This window comes from Anomaloglossus baeobatrachus, chromosome 7, assembly GCF_048569485.1.
Source record: "Anomaloglossus baeobatrachus isolate aAnoBae1 chromosome 7, aAnoBae1.hap1, whole genome shotgun sequence".
NCBI lineage: Eukaryota > Metazoa > Chordata > Amphibia > Anura > Aromobatidae > Anomaloglossus > Anomaloglossus baeobatrachus.
The window spans coordinates 47,008,904-47,035,867 of NC_134359.1; the positions used below are offsets into that span (position 1 = coordinate 47,008,904).

The following is a 26,964-nucleotide window of genomic DNA, read 5'->3' on the forward strand; positions in this document are numbered from 1 at the left end:
TCTGGCCGGCGATCCGCCTCCTTTCGCCTCCTTTCACACGGCAGCCGTCCAATAGAAGCGGAGGGGCGGAGATGAGCAGGACGTAACATCCCGCCCACCTTCTTCCTTCCGCTTTGTCGGTGGAGGCAGGTAAGGAGATGTGCGATGTGTGCTGCTGCACGAACAAGGAACAACATCGCTAATAACCAGAAAATGATTTTTCGTTTCAGGATGAACGATTTTGACCACTTTTGCGATCGTTTAAGGTCGCTCATAAGTGTCACACGCTGCGATCTCGTTAATGAAGCCGGATGTGCGTCACAAACACCGTGACCCCGACGATAATTCATTAACGATATCATAGCGTGTAAAGCCCGCTTATGAGCATGCTTTGATCTTTGCCGCGTTTTTTGGTGCAGCTTGTTGCCCAAAATTGCATATCTCTTCTTCTCCCTGCAAAGTCTATGAAAATTCAGAAATGCTGTGCACATGTTGCTTCTTTGTTCTTTGCAATTTTGGGTGCAGAAAAAAGAAGCAGCATATCAATTCTTTCTGCGTTTTTTTCATCCCTTCCTGCCATTGAACACACTAAAAGATGTATGGCACAAAAACGCACCAAACAACCGCGTGTCTACCAAATAATGTTGACATGACTTTTTAGGGTATGTCAGAAAAACACATCTTGTGGCCAAAAGCACCCTAAAAAATACATTATTTTCTTGTACATTTTGATGCATTCTTTTAGTATGTTTTTTTGGCCACAGGGTGCAGTTTTTTGGTGCAGAAATTTTCTGCAGCGTGCGCACATACCCTAAAAAAGTCACGTCGACTTTTTTTATAAGACACTCAGTCCTTAGAAAAAAAATGGATATGTGAACAGCCCTATAGACTGTTTTCTACTGTTTTTTTTAATGTTTTCTACCTGTAAAAAGCAATGAATAGATGGGTATCTGAATTAGGGCTTATAGTGAATGCTCATCCAAATGTTAAATTTTTTTGTACCGGCGCTGTCTGTGGATTTCACAGATTGCAGTCATACCTGTGATAGTCTATGAGGTCATTCACATGTCCATGATTTTTTGTGGACCATGTTGTCCACGGAAAATCGTAGAGACATGTCCAATTTGTATCCGAGTGTCAGATCAAAATGGGCAATGCAAATCTATATGTCCGTGAAAAAAATAGGACCGGACTTGGATAATATCTATCAGAATGTAGACAGTGGAGAAACCTTTTTGCTCCATGTATGAGAAAAAACTTATGACACTAGGACCACGCTCAAATCAAAGTGATCAAAATAATCAATCTATTTTTCTGGTGAGAAGATCGGTCATCTGGATGAGTAGACTATCTTTGTGGACCATCTGGGGTCAATTTGGATCCCTGTCGACAGTCCAATCTGTACCTTCATGACGGACTTGGATTTCTATTTCCATAGTTGTAGTTTTCCTTCTTTTTTCTTCATCAAGAAGAAACTTGTCTAGAAGAACTTGAATAAACTCTATTGGATCAGATCAACCAAACCAGTAGGATGCAAGCATTTTGGACTATCCCAATACTTTTGCACATATAGCGTAACTTGCATTACTTGTTAGATTGTCTATACAGGTATCAGTTTCTATGTTGAATCCATATTCTTTATGTGTAAAAGTCAAGCAGGCGAAAACTGGATTTCAAAGCCTCAATGATTTGCAAGTGCAGTTCATGCCCGAATGGTACAAAGCATTACATGTAGAGAGGGGTCAATACAATCAAGTGGAACGGAATTCTACTTGAAGTTTGCAAAAATCAGAATTTGACAAAATCTTTGTAATTTAGTCCCCATTTTTCTAAACTGTAGAAAGATATTAAAAGGTTAAACATATAAAATCCTTGAACTCATCTGTCACGCTAGGTATGGGGAAGTACCAAGCGCACTGCGAAAGGGAAGGGAAACCGTGCATCTAGGGAGAGGGAAGATGGTAACCCCCTGACCAAACCTACTGCTGGTCTCTGGTGGTCATTCACCACCCTAGATAGGTTCTGCACCTATGCGCTCAGCCGGATACCTGACCATAGGTATCCCTAGTGCTGGACCCTGAATAGGGAAGGGATGGGATGAGCTCTTCATCAACCCCACTAAACACTATAGAAGACACAAGGGGGACACACAGGGGGAAAATGCATGAACCACTTATCATTAGATGACTCAGGTAGAAGTTCAGCAACGTTTTCAGAGTGAGAGAGGGGAGTGTGAGGTGAGTATAGTTTTTATTAATATTTTACATTTTACATTTATTTTGTTCTTTTCTTTATGAATTGAATTTCCCATAAAAATTTGTGCAAAATTGTCAAATTCAAAATTTTCCTAATCTGCTCATCTTTTTTACATATGTAAGTAGCAGTCTTCGGCAGATGTTATATTAATGAATAACAATGATCTAAGTGTTATAAATGAGAAGAAGCCCCACAGCTATGTATATTTCTATGTAATATATAAAGCTTAGTGTATGTGTGTATGTATATCTATATTTGTAACTAGAAGGTGGCCCGATTCTACGCATCGGGTATTCTACAATTTACGTATTGTGTAGTTCATGTATGATTTTTGTTATATATATATATATATAGATGTTGTTGTGTGTAGTTACCAAGTGTTTGTGTAGGGGCTGTACATGTTCTGGGTGTTGTTTGGGTGTGACGGGGGGTGAGAGCGGTGTTGTATGTGTGTTGCGTGTGTTGCGTTGTTTGTGGAGCGCTGTGTGTCTGTAGCGTTGTGTGTGTGTTGCGCGGTTTGTGTGTGTGTGGTGTGTTTTGGGGGGAGGTATGTTTTGTGCAATGTGTGTGTTGTGCGGTATGTGCGTATATTTGTGTGTGCCGCGGTGTTTGTGTGTTCGGTGTTGTGTGTGTGCAGCGTTGTCTGTGTGTGTGGGTGTCTGTGTAGGGCAGTTGTTTGTGGTTCCCAGTGTGTGTGTGTGTGGTGTGTTGTGCAGTGCGCGCGCGCGTGTGTGTGTGTGTGTGTGTGTGTTGGGGGGAGGTGCGCACTCCCAAACGTGCTCCATCCCCCATGCAGCGCACTCCCCATCGTGCTCCATCCCCCATGCAGCGCACTCCCCATCGTGCTCCCATCCCCTATGCTGCGCACCCCCCATCGTGCTCCATCTCCCCATGCTGCGCACTCCCAAACGTGCTCCATCCGCCATGCTGCGCACTCCCAAACGTGCTCCATCCGCCATGCTGCGCACTCCCAAACGTGCTCCATCCGCCATACTCCGCACTCCCCATCGTGCTCCATCCCCGATGCTGCCGCACCCCCCCATCATGCTCCATCCCCGATGCTGCGCACCCCCCCATCATGCTCCATCCCCCGATGCTGCGCACCCCCCCATCGTGCTCCATCCCCCATGCTGCACCAGCATCAGCCTCTCTGCCCCCAGCATCAGCTTCTCTGCCCCCAGCATCAGCCTCTCTCCTCCCAGCATCAGCCTCTCTCCTCCCCAGCATTCAGCCTCTCTCATCCTAGCATCAGCCTCTCTCCTCCCAGCATCAGCCTCTCCTCTCTGTCCCCAGCATCAGCCTCTCTCCTCCCAGCCTTCCCCAGCATCAGCCTCTCTCCTCCCAGCCTCCCTCCTCCAGCCTCCCCCAGCATCAGCCTCCCTCTCCCAGCCTCCCCCAGCATCAGCCTCCCCCAGCATCAGCCTCTCTTCTCTCAGCCTACCTCTCCCAGCCTCCCTCCTCCCAGCCTCCCTCAGCATCAGCCTCCCTCTCCCAGCCTCCCCAAGCATCAGCCTCCACCAGATCAGCCTCTCTCCTTCCAGCCTCCCCCAGCATCAGCCTCCGCCAGCATCAGCCTCCCTCCTTCCAGCCTCCTCCAGCATCAGCCTCCCTCTCCCAGTCTTCCCCAGGATCAGCCTCTCTCCTCCCAGCCTCCGTCCTCCCAGCCTTCCCCAGCATCAGCTTTCCCCTCCCAGCCTCCCTCAGCATCAGCCTTCCCCAGCATCAGACTCTCTCCTCCCAGCCTCAGCCTCTCTCCTTCCAGCCTCCCCCAGCATCAGCCTCTCTCCTTCCAGCCTCCCTCAGCATCAGCCTCCCCTTCCCCAGCCTTCCCCAGGATCAGCCTCTCTCCTCCCAGCCTCCTTCCTCCCAGCCTCCCCCCTCCCAGCCTCCCTCAGCATCAGCCTTCCGCTCCCAGTCTCCCCCAGCATCAGCCTCCCCAAGCATCAGCCTCCACCAGCATCAGCCTCTCTCCTTCCAGCCTCCCCCAGCATCAGCCTCTCTCCTTCCAGCCTCCCTCAGCATCAGCCTCCCGTTCCCAGCCTTCCCCAGGTTCAGCCTCTCTCCTCCCAGCCTCCTTCCTCCCAGCCTCCCCCTCCCAGCCTCCCTCAGCATCAGCCTTCCCCTCCCAGTCTCCCCCAGCATCAGCCTCCCCAAGCATCAGCCTCCACCAGCAACAGCCTCTCTCCTTCCAGCCTCCCCCAGCATCAGCCTCCCCAAGGCATCAGCCTCCACCAGCATCAGCCTCCCTCGTCCCAGCCTCCCCCAGCATCAGCCTCCCCCTCCCAGCCTCCCCCAGCATCAGCCTCTCTCCTCCCAGCATCAGCCTCTCTCATCCCAGCATCAGCCTCTCTCCTCCCAGCATCAGCCTCTCCTCTCTGTCCCCAGCATCAGCCTCTCTCCTCCCAGCCTTCCCCAGCATCAGCCTCTCTCCTCCCAGCCTCCCCCAGCATCAGCCTCCCCCAGCATCAGCCTCTCTTCTTCCAGCCTCCCCCAGCATCAGCCTCTCTCCTTCCAGCCTCCCCCAGCATCAGCCTCCCTCTCCCAGCCTTCCCCAGGATCAGCCTCTCTCCTCCAGCCTCCGTCCTCCCAGCCTTCCCCAGCATCAGCTTTCCCCTCCCAGCCTCCCTCAGCATCAGCCTTCCCCAGCATCAGCCTCTCTCCTCCCAGCCTCAGCCTCTCTCCTTTCAGCCTCCCCCAGCATCAGCCTCTCTCCTTCCAGCCTCCCTCAGCATCAGCCTCCCCTTCCCAGCCTTCCCCAGGATCAGCCTCTCTCCTCCCAGCCTCCTTCCTCCCAGCCTCCCCCTCCCAGCCTCCTTCAGCATCAGCCTTCCCCTCCCAGTCTCCCCCAGCATCAGCCTCCCCCTCCCAGCCTTCCCCATGATCAGCCTCTCTGCTCCCAGCCTCCTCCAGCACGCCGTGCTCCTCTGCCGACACTCACACACCCGATCGCATCCACTCACACACACCCGATCGCATCCACTCACACACACCCGATCGCATCCACTCACACACACCCGATCGCATACACTCACACACACCCCGCATACACTCACACACACCCGATCGCATACACTCACACACACAGACACTGACGATATCGCACATACGCGCTCACACTCACAACATCCGGAGATACCACATGCCTCTGGGCCATGTGATCCTCCGTCAGGTCCTGGAAGGTCACAACAGCACAGTATCGAGGCCGAGAAGCAAGCGATATCGCCGGATGCTGTGAGTGTGTGGATGCGATGTGAGGGTGTGTGGTGAGGTGTGTGTGTGAGGTGTGTGTGAGGTGTGTGTGAGGTGTGTGTGAGAGTGAGTGTGATCTGATGTGTGTGTATGTTTGTGTGTGTGCTGTTATGTGTGTGCGTGTGGATCTTCCGCCGCAGCAGGACCTTGATGCGCTTGTAACCATGCATGGTTACCAACGTATCCACACCACTCCCGTGCGAGCGGGGGCCGGGGGGGGGTGGTGGGGGTGGGGGGGGAGTACAGTACTCATCTCCGTGACAGCCGTGTCAGTTCGGGGAATGCGCGGGGGGGGGGGAGGGGGGGTGTACAGTACTCACCTCCGTGACAGTCGTGTCAGTTCGGGGAATGCGCGGGGGGAGGGAGGGGGCGGGGCCAGAGCTAGCGTGCATTGCGTGAGGGGGGCGGGGCGTGGCGTGGCCGAATTGCCAATGCCTGCAGGGTGCCGGGGCGAGAGGCCAATCTGTGGGGGGGGCGGAGCCTGGGCGAGCGGCTGGCCAATCCGTGTGGGGGCGCAGCCTGGGCGAGCGGCCAATCCGTGTGGGGGGGCGGGGCCATGGCGAGCCCAGCGGCCAATCAGCTTTGTGTCACCGTAAGGACACAATTTTGGAGCATGACAGACAGACAGATAGACAGACAGATAGATAGACAGACAGACAGACAGACAGACAGACAGAATAAGGCAATTATATATATAGATTGCATTATTCTGTCTGTCTTGCTCCAAAATGAAGTCATTACAGTGACAACCGTCGCATTGGCTGCTCGGCCCGGCCCCACCCCCCGCACGCATTGGCCGCTTCGCTCGGCCACGCCCTGCACACTGTGCCCGCTCAGCCACGCCCCCTTGCACACTGTGCCCGCTCGGCCACGCTGCCCGCACACTGTGCCCGCTCGGCCACGCTTCCCCCGCAGACTGTGCCCACTCGGCCACACCCCCCGCACACGTTGGGCACCTATACACCTTCCCCCAGGACTACTCTTCCAAGACACACACACTGCACAAAACATACCTCCCCGCAAAACACACACATGCACCCCACACCCACACAAACCATGCAACACACACAGCACCACACACACACACTCAACGCTGCTGACACACAGCGCTGCACAAACAACGCAACACACAACACAACACACCACTCTCACACACACCCACACCCAGACAACACCCAGAACATTTACAGTGCCCTACACAAACAATTGGCAACTACACACAACATCTATATACAGGTAGTCCTCGGGTTACAACGGTCTCGAGTTACATCGTTTCGTGGTTACGACGCTTTATACGACGCTCTAGTCCAGTGCTGTACAGAGGAAAATGAGTCTTCTGCACACCATAACACCCTTCATTATGGCTCCCAAAAGTAAGCCAGACTCATCTGAAACCGGCCCCAGTATCTCCAGCACCTTCTGCAGCTGCCTCTCAAGCTAAGTGTTTGCAGTACTCTACTGTTATTATGTCCAAGAAGATAAGGGAGAGTCCAGCTCACCAAGGACTGACCTGCTGGTTGTAATCAGGGATCCTGTGCAAGGAATGAGGCTCGGCAGCCATCCAATTGAAAATAGAAAAAGAAGTTTCCAGCACCAGGAATAGATTAAAAATCCTTTTTTATTGAAAATAAGGTAATAAAAATCCAGCAGATACCATAATAGATGTCAGAAAGATGGCAGAACAACGCGTTTCGACGCTTCAGGTCTTAGTCATGTTGACTAAGACCTGAAGCGTCGAAACGCGTTGTTCTGCCATCTTTCTGACATCTATTATGGTATCTGCTGGATTTTTATTACCTTATTTTCAATAAAAAAGGATTTTTAATCTATTCCTGGTGCTGGAAACTTCTTTTTCTACTGTTATTATGGTACAGTACTCTATGAACGTATGGTCCGACTTACATCGAAATTCTGCTTACGACGCCGCGTAAGAACGGATCAATGTCGTAAGTCGAGGACTACCTGTATATAACAAAAATCATACATTAATTACACAACAAATTCTAGAATACCCGATGCGTTAGAATCATGCCATCTTCTAGTATATATATATATATATATATATATATATATATATATATATACTAGCTGGAGTACCCAGGCGTTGCCTGGGATAGTAACTGTCTCTCTGTCTCTCTCCTTGTCTATATCTGTCTGTCTCTGTCTGTCTCTCTGTGTGTCTGTGTATCTGTCTCTGTCTGTCTGTGTCAGTCTCTCTGTCTGTCTCTATCTCTGTGTCTGTCTCTATCTCTGTGTCTGTCTGTGTCTGTCTGTCTCTATCTGTTTGTAAGTCTCATTCCAGGTCTGTCTCGTTCCAGTTCTGTCCCGCTCCAGGTCTGTCTCATTCCAGGTCTGTCTCGTTCCCCGTCTGTCTCATTCCCTGTCTTTCTCTTTCCCCGTCTGTCTCTTTCCCCGTCTATCTCTGTCTGTTTCCCTGTCTCTACTTTTCTCTATCTCTTTCCCTGTCTCTTTACTTGTCTCTGTCTCTTTCCATGTCTGTCTGTTTCCCTGTCTGCCTGTCTCTTTTCCTGTCTGTCTGTGACTGTCTGCCTCTGTCTGTCTTTCTCTCTCTCTGTCTCTTTCTGTCTCTCTCTATCTGTCTCCCCACCAACATCTTATTACCTCACACATAAGTTTCTTATACTAACAATTTATTTTGTTCATATAGCAACCAATCACAGCTGCTATTAATAACCTAATAGCTCACAGCTCCATTGACTTTAATGGAGACAGTTTTTTTTTTAGAGTAACTGTAAAGCGTGGGGTTACATTTTCCCATCAAAACACAGTCTATGACAGTCCTTGAGTCACATTGGGTGTCTGTGCAAAATTTCATGACTGTAAATGCGACGGTGCGGATTCCTTTAGCAAACATACACACACATACATACACACACATACATACACTCAGGAACCCGCACGGTTACACTTACAATCACAAAATTTTTCACAGACACCTCATGTGACTCAGGGAATGTCATAGACTATGTTTTGAGGGAAAAATGTAACCCAGCACCAAAAAACCTGCTTACATTAAAGTCAATGGAGCTGGGAGCTACAGGTCATTAATAGGTGCTGTGATTGGTTGCTATAGGCAACGAAGCACATTCTTAGTATAAGAAGCTTATGTGTGAGGTAATATGATTTAGGTAAAGAGATAGACAGAGAGAGACAGACAGAAAGATACAAACAAACACAGACAGAGACAAACAGGCACAGACAGAGACAGACAGACAGATAGACAGACACAGAGAGACAGACAGAGAGAAACAGAGACAGAGACAGACAGACAGACACAGATAGACAGACAGAGACAGACAGAGACAGAGAGACAGACACAGAGAGACAGACACAGAAATAGACAGAGACAGACAAAGAGAGAGAGAGACAGAGACAGAGAGAGGCAGAGAGAGACAGATTGATGGAGGGAGACAGAGAAAAAGACAGAGAGAGACAGAAAGAGACAAACAGTGAGGGAGAGTGAGAGAGTGGGAGAGAGACAGAGAGACAGTTACTATCCTGGGCAATGCTGGGTACTACAGCTAATATATTATATATTTGACATCACAAGTTATTTATGGGAACATGTATTTTATTACAGATGAATTATTTCCCTAAGAAATGGTCGCATTTATTTTTTAAGTCACCACTGAGCCCTAAAATTGGTGTATTTTTTTTTAAAACATAGTAAATTAATTAAAGCTTTGAGCCCTAATTTATTTCTGGAATATTTAAAGATGATTCTCTAATTGCTATAAAACACCTTCATTGTTTTACGGAATTGTGCGTTTTGCCAGACGAATCCTATATCATCATTTTCTGCTAATCCTTCACTGCCCTATAGATGGCAGTATAAGCCACAGATTCTGAAAATATAAAATATTTTTTTTTTTCCTATTTAAACCATAAATACCGAGCAAAGTCAAACCAGGGAAGCGCGTACACATCTAGCATAATATTTGCACTGATATGTTTATGCCTATGAGATTTCGTAATTATGATCGTAGTTAAACCTAAATGAAAACCTTCCTTTAAAATTCAAGAGTGTTTTTCAATTACGAGTAATGTTGCTGACAAAACAACTGTACACAATTAGGGTAACGGTCCCATATACACGTATATTATATCAACAATACAAGTACGTCTAAGCAGAAAGTCGTATTTGCAACATGGTTGTATTTATTGCTCTAATGCAGAGGAAAATTAAGTAATTTTGTCCCAAATTTCCTTCCAGTTACAATTCTTATTCACATAAAATCAAGTCTGATCCTTCGCACTTCCAGCCATTTGTCTTCTGGTTTTTATTTAGTAAACAAAACATTCAATTAGCAAGAAGTATGTAAATTCATGAAAAAGAATAGAAGTTCAAGATCAGAAAACAAAGTGTTTCTATGTTGTTTGATACATACACAAAGTAGGAAAAACAGTATTTTTTTTATATTTTTTCTAATTATGACGTTTTGTTTTTATTTTTTCATTGTAAGGGCATTGCCTAAGGGATTTATGATAATTGGCAACAATTTTGGTAACTGCTGCAACGACATGCAACATTTCATTGTAGCCTATAAACCAGCACTGCAAAGCTACAAGGCTGCCAAGACTTCATGAAAAAAAATAATAACCTTCATCTAAAGATTGTTTTTCTCCCGCTTTCCTTAAGCCTCTTTCACACGTCCGTGAAAACCACACGCGTTTTTCACGGATGTGTCAAAGGTGCGTATTGTCCTCCGTGTGCCGTTTTTATGGCACACGTGTGTTCTCCGTGTGTTATCCGTGATAACACACGGAGAACGGGAACTTTCTGCTCACCTGTCCCTGGCGTCGCTGTCCGTGGTGCTGATCTTTGGTCTACGGTCCTGCCGACTCCCCGCTGCTGCTGCTTCCGGTCCGCAGTGAAGTGAATATGCAATGAGCATAATGAGCGGCGGTCAGAAGCAAGTGACAGCAGCGGCAGAGACAGCAGGACTGGAGAAGGTGAGTAAAGTTTTGTTATTTTTTTTTTACAGACAAGTGTGTTTTCTCCGGTGCGTGTCACACTGAACACCTCTGTGTGGTCCGTTTGCGTTCCGTGGGACACCCGTGCTGCTGGAGAAAAACGGACATGTCTATGTGTGGAGCACACGGGCATACGTATGCTCCACACATGTACACACGGTCCATGGCAGAATACGCACGTGAGCGCAGACCCATTGATTTTAATGAGTCTACGTGTGGCCATGTCTCCGGTACGTGAGGAAATGGACCTAACACGTACCGGAGACACGGACGTGTGAAAGAGACCTTTCCTAGAGCTCAAAAACATGTCAAGATATGCAAGGTCTACAAGCCATACTGCCATCCCTTCACTTCTTAGTTTTACAAAATTTTTGCATTTACTAAAACCCAACAATTTTGGAGCATTTTTTCCAAATATTTGGTGATTTGTTGGTCCTTTGTTATGTCTCCTTTAACTTATGACTAAATTGGAAACTGGGTGGTTTTATTTTCAAGGGGGTGTGTCTATATAGTGCGACTAAGAGCATTGATTGGGTAATGGAATGACATGCCCCCCAGCTGTTTACACCCAGTTATCAGTTTACATAGGAATAATAGAGGATCAGAGAAAATGGGTGGAGGGCATCAGTTCCCACATAGGGATCACCACTACCACGATGTTATAATTATAGAACAAGGAGAGAGCAAAGAAATATACTATAAAAAAAATATAAAGAAATTGCAAAGAGCAATATACAAGATGATATACCAAATTATGCAACAAAATTTTCATAAAAAAAAGACATAAAAAACGCACTAAGAATTGACCTGCTGCAGATTTTTTCTGCTCACAAAACTGCAAGAAAAAAAGAAGCAACATGTGCACAACCAGTCAGGATTTTCATAGACTTTGCTGGCATAAGGATAGACATGTATCATAGTATCATAGTATCATAGTTTTTAAGGTTGAAGGGAGACTCTAAGTCCATCTAGTTCAACCCGTAGCCTAACATGTTGATCCAGAGGAAGGCAAAAAAAACCCCAATGTGGCAAACAAGTTCCAATGGGGAAAAAATTTCCTTCCTGACTCCACATCCGGCAATCAGACTAGTTCCCTGGATCAATACCCTGTCATAAAATCTAATATACATAACTGGTAATATTAAATTTTTCAAGAAAGGCATCCAGGCTCTGCTTAAATGTTAGTAGTGAATCACTCATTACAACATCATGCGGCAGAGAGTTCCATAGTCTCACTGCTCGTACAGTAAAGAATCCTCGTCTGTGATTATGATTAAACCTTCTTTCCTCAAGACGTAGCGGATGCCCCCGTGTTCCAGTCGCAGGCCTAGGTGTAAAAAGATCTTTGGAAAGGTCTCTGTACTGTCCCCTCATATATTTATACATTGTGATTAGATCCCCCCTAAGCCTTTGTTTTTCCAAACTAAATAACCCCAAGTTTAATAACCTGTCTTGGTATTGCAGCCCACCCATTCCTCTAATAATCTTGGTGGCTCTTCTCTGCACCCTCTCCAGTTCAGCTATGTCCTTCTTATATATCGGTGAGCAGAATTGTACACAGTATTCTAAGTGCGGTCGCACTAGTGACTTGTACAGAGGTAGAACTATATTTTTTTCATGAACACTTATACCTCTTTTAATACATCCCATTATTTTATTAGCCCTGGCAGCAGCTGCCTGACACTGTCCACTAAAGTGAAGTTTACCATCCACCCATACACCCAAGTCTTTTTCTGTGTCTGTTTTACCCAGTGTTCTACAATTAAGTACATAATCATAAATGTTATTTCCTCTACCCAAGTGCATGACCTTACATTTATCTACATTAAACTTCAATTGCCACTTCTCAGCCCAATCCTCCAAGTTACATAAATCTCCCTGTAATATAAAATTATCCTCCTCTGTATTGATTACCCTGCAGAGTTTAGTATCATCTGCAAATATTGAAATTCTACTCCGCATGCCCCCAACAAGGTCATTTATAAATATGTTGAAAAGAAGCGGGCCCAATACTGACCCCTGTGGTACCCCACTATGAACTGAGACCCAGTCCGAGTACGTACCATTAATAATCACCCTTTGTTTCCTATCACTGAGCCAGTTTTTAACCCAGTTACACATATTTTCCCCTATCCCCATTATTCTCAATTTATGTACCAACCTTTTGTGTGGCACCGTATCAAAAGCTTTTGAAAAGTCCATATACACAACATCCACTGCATTTCCCTGGTCCAGGCTTGAACTTACCTCTTCATAGAAGCTGATCAAATTAGTTTGACAGGATCGATCCCTCATAAACCCATGTTGATACTCTGTCATAAGGTTATTTTTCTTGAGATACTCCAGTATAGCATCTCTCAAGAAACCCTCAAGGATTTTACCAACCGTAGAGGTTAAACTTACCGGCCTATAATTTCCCGGCTCAGTTTTTGTCCCCTTTTTGAATATTGGCACCACATTTGCTATGCGCCAGTCCTGCGGTACCGACCCTGTTATTAAGGAATCTGAGAAGATTAAAAATAATGGTCTATCTATCTGTCAGGGCCAGGTGGACGGGCAGACCCAGGAGGTGGATCCACTGGGCCGAACTCCTAGATGGTGGTAAGGGGTCCGGTAGCTGGAGCACTATAGGCAGCAGAACAGTCCGTGCACAGGAGTATAACGGAGAAGTCCCTGGGACTACGGAGTCACTGGTGGTAGTCCGGGTGACGCAGCTCAGGTTCGGAAGCCGAGAAGATGTCAGGCGGGCTCCGGAACCTTTGGAGCGAGATGACAGGTCACCGCAGGGATCCGAGATGGTACGGACTGTCAGGATGGCAGATGGACTGCGTTCGGGGTTCGGGATTCGGTCTGGACCGGATGGCGAGGCAGGCACGGCTCTACAAGAGAGATAGGTGAGTATATACACATATACACCAGGAGACCTGACTCCTAGCTTAAGAAACACGAAGATCAGGCCCCGCCCCCTTGGACATAAACCCCCTTTATACCCTGTACCTGTTTTGCATCATTTCCTGTTAATGGACGCTGGCCCTTTAAGAAAGGGTCAATGACCGCGCGCGCGCCCTAATGCGCATGCGCGCTGCCCGAGTGCCAGAAGCCAGAGCAGGAAGCTGCGAGGAGGAAGCAGCAGGGCCAGGATGGGGCTGTGAAGCCGACGGACGCCGGGTGCGGGGACCAGGACGCTGGGGACGCGCTGGCAAGGGGTGCTGGAGAGCGGGGAGCGTGACAGGTGAGCCGGAGGGCAGCACAGGGGACCCGGGGAGCGTGACACTATCACAGAACTCAATTCCTGTAGTACTCTGGGGTGTATGCCATCCGGGCCCGGAGATTTGTCAACCTTAGTGATTTCGAGGCGGCGGCGTACTTCCTGCTGGGTTAAGCAGGTAATATTCAAGGGTGAATTTATGGCATCACTGGTCATGTCATCTGCCATGGCATTTTCTTGTATAAAAACCGTAGAAAAAAAGTCATTCAGCAGTTTGGCTTTACCCTCATCCCCTTCCACCATTTCACCAAGACTATTTTTAAGGGGGCCAACACTATCGCTTTTCAGTTTTTTACTGTTTATATAGTTAAAGAATATTTTAGGATTATTTTTACTTTCTCTCGCAATGAGTCTCTCTGTCTCAAACTTAGCTAACTTAATTTGCTTTTTACATATTTTATTTACTTTTCTATAATTATATAATGCCTCATCACTACCTACCCTCTTTAATTCTTTTAAGGCTTTCTGTTTTTCTTTTATTGCTTCCCTTACAGCTCTATTTAGCCATAGGGGTTTCCTCCTATTTCTAGCATGTTTGTTCCCATAGGGTATATTTTCTGCACAAGCCCTACTCAGGATGCTCATAAAAGTCTCCCATTTGCTTTGTGTACTTTTATTACTTAGTACATCATCCCAGTTTATTGCACTAAGATCATCTCTCAACCGTTTAAAATTTGCTTTCCTGAAGTTTAGTGTCCTTGTAGCCCCTCTACTAGACATCTTACTAAAGAATACATGAAAACTTATTATTTTGTGATCACTATTCCCCAAGTAACCCCCAACTTGTATATTTGATATGCGGTCTGGCCTATTGGTTAGTACAAGGTCTAGTAGTGCTCCCCCTCTTGTGGAGTCCTGTACCATTTGTGAAAGGTAATTATCATTCATTGTTATCAAAAATCTATTTCCTTTGCTGGAACTGCAAGTTTCTGTTCCCCAATTTATATCAGGATAGTTAAAGTCCCCCATAATAATTACCTCTCCGAGACTCGCTGCTTTATCAATTTGCTTTATGAGTAGATTCTCTACCTCTTCCATAATATTCGGCGTCTTATAACACACCCCTATCAGTATTTTATTATTCATTCTCCCCCCCCTTATCTCCACCCATAGGGACTCTACATTCTCAGTACCCTCACATATGTTGTCACGCAGGATGGGTTTTAAGGATGATTTTACATATAGACACACACCTCCCTCTCGCTTATTTGTACGGTCATTCCTGAATAGGCTATAACCCTGTAAATTAACAGCCCAGTCATAGCTCTCATCCAGCCATGTCTCTGATATCCCCACTATATCATCATTTTCTTCCAACAATATTAATTCTAATTCCTCCACCTTATTTGTGAGGCTTCGGGCATTAGTGTACATGCACGTTACGTATGACTCTGTACCTGTATTCCTGCTTACTGTATTAACTGTCCTAACCCTTCCCCCCGTACCACCCCCAATTTCATTACTTGTGCCCTGGTCACTATCTGCACTACATTCCCCTTCTATAAAGTGAATACCCTCGCCCCCCATTCCTAGTTTAAACACTCCTCCAACCTTCTAGCCATTTTCTGCCCCAGCAGAGCTGCACCTTCCCCATTAAGATGCAGCCCATCCCTAGCATAGAATCTGTAGCCAACTGAAAAGTCGGCCCAATTCTCCAGGAACCCAAAACCCTCTTTCCTACACCAATTCCTGAGCCACCTGTTAACCTCCCTGATCTCTCTTTGCCTCTCTGGTGTGGCTCGTGGCACAGGTAGTATTTCCGAAAATACCACCTTTGAGGTCCATGCTTTAAGCTTACAACCTAATTCTCTGAAATCATCTTTAAGGACCTTCCACCTACCTCTAACTTTGTCATTTGTGCCAATGTGTACAATGTAGATTTGGGCAACAATCTGCACCATAAACTGCACCAAATCTGCAACAAAAAACTCAACTGGCACACAGCGTGAGGCCTCCTTCACAGGTCTATGTTTCCGGTATGTGTGTTTTCAGGCGTACCAGAGAAACTGACCCATTAAATTCATTGGGTTGCGCACATGTGACACGGATTGTGTATCCATGGGAAGTAAATGCATGTTCATATGCTCCACACTGTGATACAGCATGTCCATTTTCTGCTGGCAGCACGGGGGTCACACGGACCGCACACTGATGTGATCCGTGTGATATCAGTGTGATACGTACCAGAGAAAGCATGTCACTTAAAAAAAATAATTTTTATACTTACCTGTCTCTGGTGCTGCAGTTTCCAGCGCTGCTGTTGCTTTTGGCTCATTATGCCTCATGAATATTCACTGCACTGACTGTGGATCCAGAAGCAACAGCAGCGCTGGTGACAGCAGTGTCGGAGACAGGTAAGTATATACGTTCATGCTATCCATGTGCTATCATGTGCTCCATGTCACACGGACAGCACCAGGAACACACACACGCCGACACACGGACACAACATATGCACCTACACTACGAACTATGCAAAATGTTAAGACTTAAAAAGGATGTTCTTGAATTATGTTAATTGAATTGTTTCATTAATTCTTTAATAAACTAGTTAAGTGAGGGGAGCCAACCATTCCTCTTCAAACCACAAATACCTAGATTATAAAGCCTATGAAAAAAAGATCACCCGTAATGGAGTTTGGGTACTTTACATGTGTGTTGTGCCTTTAATTTGGAATGGGTTGAGGTTGTCATCTATAATTGATATCCCAGAATTATGCTGGATTTTTCCCCTCTAAATGGCAGATAATTAATGTTTTTCAAAGTTTTGATGCAACACAAGTTTATCACAAGTATCAGAATCCACTGAAAATAAAAACTTAACACCATAAAAATAGATATCCCGGAATAAATCAGGACGAGCACCTGAAAATATTGAAACAGTCATTATTGATTGACATTCTGCTCTCTCTGTTTCTCCTGATAAATCTTGTATTAAATTTGTTATGTTTACAACACCAGCTCGGATACACTTGACCTGACTGACTTGCACTTTTAATTAATGCAAGCTTATTCCTGCGGAGTCGGGTATCTCCCTCTGCACCACTTAGATTATAAGCTCTTCTGGGCAAGGTCTCTTCTGGACGTTCAATATCATTCTCATACCTTCCGTTAAAGCATGAGCCTTTTTGTTTAAATTCTGCTTATTAAATTCTTTTTTTTCATTATTTCTATTTACAAGCTATACTTTACTTAATTTCAACAAAGAAAATAACAAAAATTAAAAAAAGCAAAAAAATATAAATTATATAAAAACATAAATAAATAAATAATATTGATTCAGACATCAACAATACGGAATCATATTTATTTTAAAATTTGTAATAAAATGTATTCACTTAATAAAAAGAGTGCTGTTGGCATATATGGTGTTTTTTAATGTTATACCATATTTTCTGGATTATAATATGGACTTTTTCCCCAAAAAACTGGTGGTAAAATAGGGGTGCGTCTTAAAATCCAGATATGGCTTACCGGGGCGGTGATGGTGGAGCTGGGTCGTAGGAGGCAGGCTTGGCGATACTGAGGGGCTAGTAGGATCAGCGGAGCGGCTCAGGAGGGTCACAGGACGGGGTGTCTCGACGGTGGGTGCATTGATCTGACTGCAAGCTACATTGAATTGCCTGCAGTTGATGCAATGGACTTAAAAAAAAAGGCCGCGAAGGCCATGTGTGCACAGATTGAGTTAAAAGAAATATCCACGGAGTCCTATCTGCACACGCTCCACCTTTACTGCTATTTTCGTGAAGTCCATCTAATCACCGCGGGTGATTCAATCGAGTCTGCAGTCAGATCAATGGCACCCACCGCCGGGACACCCGTGACCCTCCTGAGTCACTCCACTATAGTGACACCCCTGCAGCCCGCCAGCAGATCAATGGTACCCACCGCCGTGACACCTCCAAGCCTGCAGTATGGCCGACCCTACTTAGCCACAACACCCCCTCCTCTGAGCCCACAGCTTTGCCTACCCTGCCTCTTGTGACCTTCCTGAGCCACTCAACCACTGCAGCTCCCCCCTGGCAAGCATTAGGATTACGACGCACTAGAATCATAACACAGACCCTCATTTTAACATTAAAAATGATTTTTTTCTATTTTCCTCCTCTAAAGTTGGGGTGCGTCTTATAATCCGGTGCATCTTATAAAACGAAAAATACCGTAACTAGTAAGAACACCACATGGTTTGCTGCACAGTACTTTGGGGTGGTTTTGACAAAAAGATTAAGCCCCCTTATTCCCTGTATGAATTTAAGTACCCATAAACTAGAGGCTTCATTACACTTTAATAATATCTAGCCTGAGGAGTCCCACCATAAATGGTGGATGAAACTGTTGAGGATAAGAATTGAGTAACCAAAAATACTCAATTCAGCCATTTCATAGACTTAGGTATGTAGTTTAGTTGATGTAACCTAAAGCCTGCCTTACACATTGCAATTTCGCATATGATTTCGTATGCGATTTGCAACGTCTCCATCGTATGTGTGGCACGTTCAAATTGTTGAACGTGCCACACATACGAGTAACCCCCGTCACACGTACTGTCCCGTCCATACGACATCGCTGTGGGCGGCGAACGACCACTTCCTGGAGGGGGAGGGACGTTCGGCGTCACAGCGACGTCAGACGGCAGCCGGCCAATAAAAGCGGAGGGGCGGAGCTAAATGGGATGTAAACATCCCGCCCACCTCCTTCCTTCCATATTGTGGGCCGGGAGCCGCAGGACGCAGGTAAGATCTGTTCATCGTTCCCGGGGTGTCACACACTGCGATGTGTACTACCCCGGGTACGATGAACAATCTAACGTGCAATTCTAGAGACAGGTACGATGTGTATGTGATGAACGTTTTAACGTTCAATCGCACGTAGCAGTTACACACTGCAATATACTTACAATGCCGGATGTGCGTCACTTACGACGTGACCCCGCCGACACATCGTAAGATACATTGCAGCGTGTAAGGCAGGCTTTACACACATATCTATGAATGCTTTTGTTTCTTACTAACACATATATATATATATATATATATATATATATATATATATATATATACTGCATATTCAGTGATTTTCCTAATACAATATACCAGCACATGTAACTTAAAGATGTCTGCTGCATCCTGTCCAACTAATGAATACCATATGGAAAACAGATGGAGTTTGGACTGACCAATCCAGCAGAGACTATGCAAATTCCTATACGTCCTGAGCCCGACATGCGATACTTGATTGAACTATACTTTTGTTTACACCCTTTACTTCCTAGTCCTATAAAGGCTTTGTCTGGAAATAAAGAATTGAGTTGTTTGCGCCATTCGTGATAGAGAGAGTCGTAATTGATCAAATCAATTATTATCTTCCTCGTGTGCACACACGACATTCTAGATAATTTGTAATCGGCAATTAGACCTTAAGAGACCCTTTGTAGTCTCATCTCAACAAAACGTGTTGGGAGGGTTATACGATAGGGACGTCAATTAGTGTGACAGACTACACTAGGGTGCTCAGTACTCGTAACTAGTGATGAGTGAGCACTACCATGCTTGAGTGCTTCGTTGTCATAACAAGTAGCTGGTTGCTCGGACGGCATCGACTCGGCTACCGAGTATATTGGAAGTCAATGGGGAACTCGAGCCTTTTTTTGAAAAATCTTCTGGAAAATTTCTTCGATTCCCCATTGACTTCTATTATACTTGGTACATAAGTCATGCTCATCCAAGCCTCCAACTGCTTGTTACGAGTACCGAGCACCCAAGCACCCAAGCATGGTAGTGCCCGGTGATCACTAGTTACGAGTACTGAGCACCCAAGCATGGTAGTGCAAGCTCATCACTAGTTATGAGTACCGAGCACCCGAGCATGGTAGTGCCCGCTCATCACTAATTACGAGTACCGAGCACCCGAGCATGGTAGTGCTTGCTCATCACTAGTTTTGAGTACTAAGCACCCGAACATGGTAGTGCTCGCGCATCACTAGTTACGAGTACCGAGCACTTGAGCATGGTAGTGCCCGCTCATCACTAGTTACGAGTACTGAGCACCTGAGCATGGTAGTGCCCGCTCATCACTAGTTACGAGTGCCGAGCACCCGAACATGGTAGTGCCTGCTCATCACTAGTTACTATTACCGAGCATGGTAGGGCTCGCTCATCACTAGTTACGAGCACTGAGCACCCGAGCATGGTAGTGCTCACTCATCACTAGTTACGACTACCGAGCACCTGAGCATGGTAGTGCTCACTTATCACTAGTTATGAGTACCTAGCACCCAAGAATGGTAGTGCTCACTGATCACTAGTTACCAGTACCGAGCACCCCAACATGGTAGTGCCTGCTCATCACTAGTTACGATTACCAAGCATGGTAGGGCTCGCTCATCACTAGTTACGAGCACTGAACACCCGAGCATGGTAGTGCTCACTCATCACTAGTTATGAGTACTTCGCACCCGAGCATGGTAGTGCTCACTCATCACTAGTTATGAGTACCAAGCACCCAAGAATGGTAGTGCCCGCTCATCACTAGTTACCAGTACAGAGCACCCAAGAATGGTAGTGCTCACTGATCACTAGTTACCAGTACAGAGCACCTGAGCATGGTAGTGCCTGCTCATCAGTCATCACTAGTTATAATTTGCTTTATATATATACACGTAACAACTGTGGAATTTTTGGGAATAAGTCCTGGTCTACAAATAGTGATGGTATATGTGAAAGGGGGTGATTTTTATTTTAACTGGTAGAATGATATCACATTAGTGATAGGAATATCTCAATGGCACACTGGACTTTGATACATAAGGGTAGTTCCTGAGTAACCAGAAATTGAGCAATGATTCTTAGTTTACAACGCTTCTTAAAAATTGACTATGAAGAAGTTAAAACATATATACCGTATATATATATTTATCTATTTAAACTCCTTAAGGCCATCCTGGCCTTTTCTTTTTTTAGGCTATGTGCCCACTAGAAAATGGAATTTTCTTAAGAAAAATCTTCACCCTCTGGCAGAATACCGCACCCACGTTTTTGCCGCGATTTGTTGTGTTTTGCTGCGGTTTTTCTGCAGTTTTTCCGCGGGTTTGTCCCTGCAGTTTTTTTACCATTATCTATGGCAAAAACCGCAGGTACCTGCGGAAAAGAAGTGACATGCTCATTAATTCCGCAGCGGAAATTCCGTGGGTAATTCCGCAGGTATAATAAAAGCAGTGTGCACACAGCATTTTTTTATACCCATAGGTTTTGCTGGGGAATGACTGCAGAAATGTTAGACACATTTTCTGCAGCAAATCTGCGGCAAATCCGCAGCGTGCGCACATGGCCTTAATGCCATTGGTTTGGATGTGTGTATTGAAATCAGAAGATTTCAGATTCATCAGAATCCCAAATTTTTAAAAGTTTTTATAAAAAAATTGATATTGCTGATTACTCATTTGTAGTCAATATACTTTAAGGCCCCTTTTCTTAGAGAGCGGAATAACCTTAAACCTCCTGCAAAGTCTACTGATCGTCTTTCCTTTATAACATTAGTATCTACTTATGCGTTAGGGTTTGTCCACTCTTACCTTTGCTTGAATTTGGAGAAGAGCTCCAATATTTAATAAAAAAAAAAATCACAATGTGCTGGTAATTGGCATTCACATTACAACCACTGGGTGGCTATGGAATGATGCTTATAGTATCATTTTCCAAAAATCATGTATTTTTTTAAGCAATCTTTCACATCTCAAAAACTTAATTAACTAGCAGTAAAAAGGTTAGCCATTAAAATCTTAATTTTAGTAATGCGATTAAATTCTATTCTCTCCTTGACTCTTTGATTGACAGCCAGCTCTACAGACACACATTGCAGTGTGGACATAGTGCTCAACTAATCGTAACACGTTCACTGTGTAGTAAGTGGTGACAGTAATCGCTCCCTGTGCCGACCTAATGACTGTAAACGTGCAGCTGCAGGGAGAAAAAAACTTCATTTTCTCCCTTCAGCTGTTGCCTTTAGTAAGTTGGCTGAAATTAAAATTTAGCTCTATTCACCTGCAAAGCTGATAATTTTGCTTAAGTACTTTAGCAATTACACATTCTTCACCCCCGTACTGCTACCATGCTGGGCACCCCCCCCCCAAAATCCACCCTTACTTTAACTATATTCCATCTCTGCAAGTCTTCTCATTCACCACAACCCATCATGTCATCAGCCCCATGATCGCTGAAGACGAGAAAGGCTTTATCTGTATTACATACTATGATTGACAACCACAACTTGCAAAGATTCAATAATTTATACAGCTGCAAGTTCAATGCACCGTAAAAAGACAACATGTCAGAATAAAGCCACATCGAGGAAGCTGTAAATAGGTGTATTGATGGCTGCTAAGTTGACATTGATAATTTCGCATTCTTGAAATTCAAAAATGATTCCTCAGGAAATGCAATAAACCCACATAAAGTATTTCATAACACAACATATATAACACGACAGAGGAAATCAACTCATGTCAGCGGCTGAAGTATCTGTAACTTATATTTGGGGTTTTCAATAGAAATAAATACAATGTTTCCCATGCGGATTTAGCTTTGTTGAACCAAGTAGAAAATGTTTAAATCTTCCCCGTAGTATTATCTTATTTGGTAGTTTGAGGAATTGACAATCTGCAAAAAATGTATTTAAAAATTATGTTCTCTTTCCCCCCAAAGCCTCTCAAAAATCTCTTCTCCCTAGCTTTTGCCTAGTGTAATCCATCTATAGCAACAGCAACACCAAAAAAGAAGTGAGGAGGGTTTTTGTCTCATTGCTGCTGCTGTCATACTGGAGACAGCTCTTTACGGCTTTTTTGGTCGCGGCTGCTGCGGGCTTCTTTGGCCTTTTTCAGGCTCTTCTTGGTGGCAGCCGGAGCCTTCTTGGGCTTCTTCGGGGATTTGGCCGCTTTCTTGGCTGCCGGCTTCTTCTTGGCAGCTTTGGCTTTAGTTTCCTTGTTCAGCTTGAAGGATCCGGAGGCGCCGCTGCACTTCACCTGGAGCAGGGTGCCCTTGGTGACCAGAGACTTGATGGCCAGCTTCAGGCGGCTGTTGTTATTCTTCTCCACATCGTATCCTCCAGCGGCCACAACCTTCTTCAGGGCAGCCAGAGACACCTCACTGCGCTCCTTGGAGGCGGACACGGCTTTCACCAGCAGCTCGGACACTTTGGGACCGGAGGGTTTGCTGCTTTTCTTGGCGCCTCCTGCGGCAGATTTCTTCGGCGCCTTTTTAGATTTGGCGGCTGGTTTGGAGGGAGGAGCGGCGGCGAGCGCGGTCTCTGCCATCCTGTGATGCACAAGTAAAACTCAAAATTCTTTTGGAGGAAAAACACAATTTTGAGTTTTACTTGTGCATCTCAGGATGGCAGAGACCGTGCCCGCCGCTGGTCCTCCCTCCAAACCGGCCGCCAAATCTAAAAAGGCGCCGAAGAAATCTGCCGCAGGAGGCGCCAAGAAAAGCAGCAAACCCTCTGGTCCCAAAGTGTCTGAGCTGCTGGTGAAAGCCGTGTCCGCCTCCAAGGAGCGCAGTGGGGTGTCTCTGGCTGCCCTGAAGAAGGCTGTGGCTGCCAAAGGATACGATGTGGAGAAGAATAACAACAGCTGCCTGAAGCTGGCCACCAAGTCCCTGGTCACCAAGGGCACCCTGCTCCAGGTGAAGGACAGCGGCTCCTCCGGATCCTTTAAGCTGAACAAGCAAACTGCAGACAGGCATAAAAGAGAATAAGGCTCTCAGTTGAGATGCAATGCATGCAGGGAGGTGAAAATGGAAGTTCCAGCAACTATAGTGCTGGGAGAATGCTGCTGAAGAGAAACTGCCCATTGAAGAAGAATGGATAATAAGTTGCATAGCATTTACTAAGGAGGATAGGAACAATTCCTGAAGATATTAGATTGGTGCCCCAAAAGCAGTAGTGACTTGTTGGGAACTATAAATATATGGACATAGGAGGGACAAACCTGCCATGAGGCGAGATGAGAATGATCTGAAGTATCACTCAGGAGTGGCAGCAGAATGATGTATGCATGATGTACAGTATAGAGCAGTTATTTTACTCCTTAAAGCTGTCAAACATATAACATGGACACTCAGTATACAGTGTGTCCACCCATATCCTGTCCACCGCCATTAACTTGAGAACGGCGGCAGCTATAGGCATAGAAGTGGTGTCTAGGTATAGTAAAGTAGCCATGCGCGATGCAATGAAACCACCTACATTGCCACTTGGTGGAAAACAACGGAGTTAGCATTTTTATCTCAAAAACAGAACGAGATAGAGAAAAAAAAGTGAATTACAAAGTTGTAGGGCATCATCAATTCAATACGAATCGACACCTTGCATACATAAAATCTAGGATTAGAACGTGTAAAAAGTACGTACGTATGGTCGCAATCTCCAAAACATAGACGTTGCGAAACACGGACTAATGGAGCACTCTGCTGACATATGCAGTCTCTCTCTGCTGACATATGGGAAGGGGCCCAGACTCACTACATATGTCTAATATGTAATGCTAACTCCGTTGTTTTCCACCAGGTGGCGCTATAGGTAGTTGCATTGCGTAGCGCATGGCTACTTTACTATACCTAGACACCACTTCTATGCCTATAACTGCCGCTAGTTAATGGCGGTGGATAGGATATAGGTGGACACACGGTATAACGCTCAGTCTCTCTTCACTGACATATGGGAAGGGGCCCAGTCTCACTACATATGTCTAATACTGTATAACATGGACACTGAGTATATAACACTCAGTCTCTCTCCACTGACATATGGGAAGGGGCCCAATCTCACTACATATGTCTTATATAACTTGGACACTGAGTATATAACTATCAGTCTCTCACCGTAGACATATGGGAAGGGGCCCAGTATCATTGCATATGTCTTAGCATTCTGGTGTGTTCACTTTTCTCCCCCTCCAATTCAGGACCATGGGGGAAGACACCCATATCAATCTGTGCTTTGTAGATACATTTATATATCTATAACTCTGCATCTGCAGATGATCCAGTGCAACACAAGGGCAGTTTGGTTGGCTGATTGCTGGGGCTTGTGGTACTGTCCAGGCAGGGAACATGGGGGCTCATATCCTTGAATTGGTAATTTAATTAGCTCCCTACTGTGAGCCTTCCACACTTTATTTAAACTTCCAATGTTGCCACTTAGGGGTGCTTCACACACAGCGAGCTCGCTGCCGAGATCGCTGCTGAGTCACGCTTTTTGTGACGCAGCAGTGACCTCATTAGCGATCTCGCTGTGTGTGACAATGAGCAGCGATCTGGCCCCTGCTGCGAGATCGCTGCTCGTTACACACAGCCCTGGTTCGTTTTCTTCAAAGCCGCTCTCCCGCTGTGACACACAGATCGCTGTGTGTGACAGCGAGAGAGCGACAAATGAAGCGAGCAGGAGCCGGCATCTGACAGCTGAGGTAAGCTGTATCCAAGATAAACATCGGGTAACCAAGGTGGTTACCCGATATTTACCTTAGTTACGAGCCTCTGCAGCTCTCACGCTGCCTGTGCTGCCGGCTCCGGCTCTCTGCACATGTAGCTGCTGTACACATCGGGTTAATTAACCCGATGTGTACAGCAGCTAGGAGAGCAAGGAGCCAGCGCTAAGCAGTGTGCGCGGCTCCCTGCTCTCTGAACATGTAGCTGCATTACACATCGGGTTAATTAACCCGATGTGTACTGTAGCTATGGTAGGAGAGCAAGGAGCCAGCGCTCAGTGTGCGCGGCTCCCTGCTCCCACTGGTAACTAATGTAAACATCGGGTAACCATACCCGATGTTTACCTTAGTTACCAGTCTCTGCAGCTTCCAGACGGCAGCTCCGTGCAAGCGCAGCGTCGCTTGCACGTCGCTGCTGGCTGGGGGCTGTTCACTGGTCGCTGGTGAGATCTGCCTGTTTGACAGCTCACCAGCGACCATGTAGCGATGCAGCAGCGATCCTGACCAGGTCAGATCGCTGGTCGGATCGCTGCTGCATCGCTAAGTGTGAAGGTACCCTTACTGTATATGTTTGACTGGCTCTAGTACTTGTTTTATCTTTGTTTCTTGCACCTCCTGAAGGTCCATGACCTTGACCCATAATTGTGAATAGCCGACTGTCCCACAATGCTGAATCTGACCTTGACCTCCTGATATTGATCTCAGCATTTCACTGACCTCGTCTCTTATCTCGTATCTGACCTCTTAACATTTGATTTTTTCCAGCATCTGCCCTCTCTTTGACTTGGCACCTACTATATTCTGCCAGCCTGATTTAGTGGCCAGCCGCCATCCTGTGGATATAATTAATGAGCCCTGTGTAAGTCCAGATCTCTGTAAAGGGGTTGAATGGTAAAGGCCAGGGTTCTCCTGAAATTTGGAATTGGTACAAAGCCTGTCCATATAACACCTATTTAGAGCTGCCAGACTTTCACGATAACAGCATAACTAGAACCTTTGAGATAAGGTTTTGTGAGCCAACGGTTTATTGAATTGGACAGCAGTATTTAATAATCCTGAGGGACACTATGAGTATCTTCGGACTGAGTAATACTCCAGCTCTTTTTCAGAATTTGTTAATGACATATTGCGAGATAAACAGGCGCAAAGTTATGTATCGCCTCTAGTTGGTTGGTGATTCAATGTTAAACCTGGCTCAGTTTTTCCGGCATCTTCATTGTGAACTTCCATGACTGTTTTTTAGGTGACCGTAACTTTTTTTTAACTTTTTAAGGAAAGTTGTCAATTGTATTTCAGGCTCCACCTTCAATAATCTGGTTCTGAGAGACAGCATGTAAGTCTTACCATTTTACGGCTGTAGGGTGACTCCACAGGCTTGGGCCTTTGTCGTACCCTTTAGTGGTTCCGAATTCTCTAGCGTTGACTACTTCTTTGAAGATTTGAGGCTCCTGTATGACAAACCTGACTGAGTAGCATCATTATGCCAAACGTGAAGTACTGCATATGATATGGGGTTCCAACACTGGGCCATAGACTTACTATTGAATTACCAGGCCCTTTTGCCATTACTGTCATACTCGACTTTCTGAGCAAATCAAGGACATGTTAGTACAATTGCATCACTCGGTTTCCTTTGACTCTGTCATATTTTTGGCTCCACATTTTTATTATGTGGCTGGGTGAACACAGACAAGAATGCACTACTGGCTCTCAACCTTCACCTAAGTGTAGTCTATGCTGC

At 45.7% G+C, this 26,964-nt stretch overlaps 1 pseudogene; it reads right to left on the minus strand.

The window, feature by feature from the left end:
• Nucleotides 1-22,492: 22,492 nt before the first annotated feature.
• LOC142246612 (histone H1.01-like) lies at nt 22,493-23,054 on the minus strand (annotated as a pseudogene).
• Between the last annotated feature and the right edge of the window lie 3,910 nt (nt 23,055-26,964).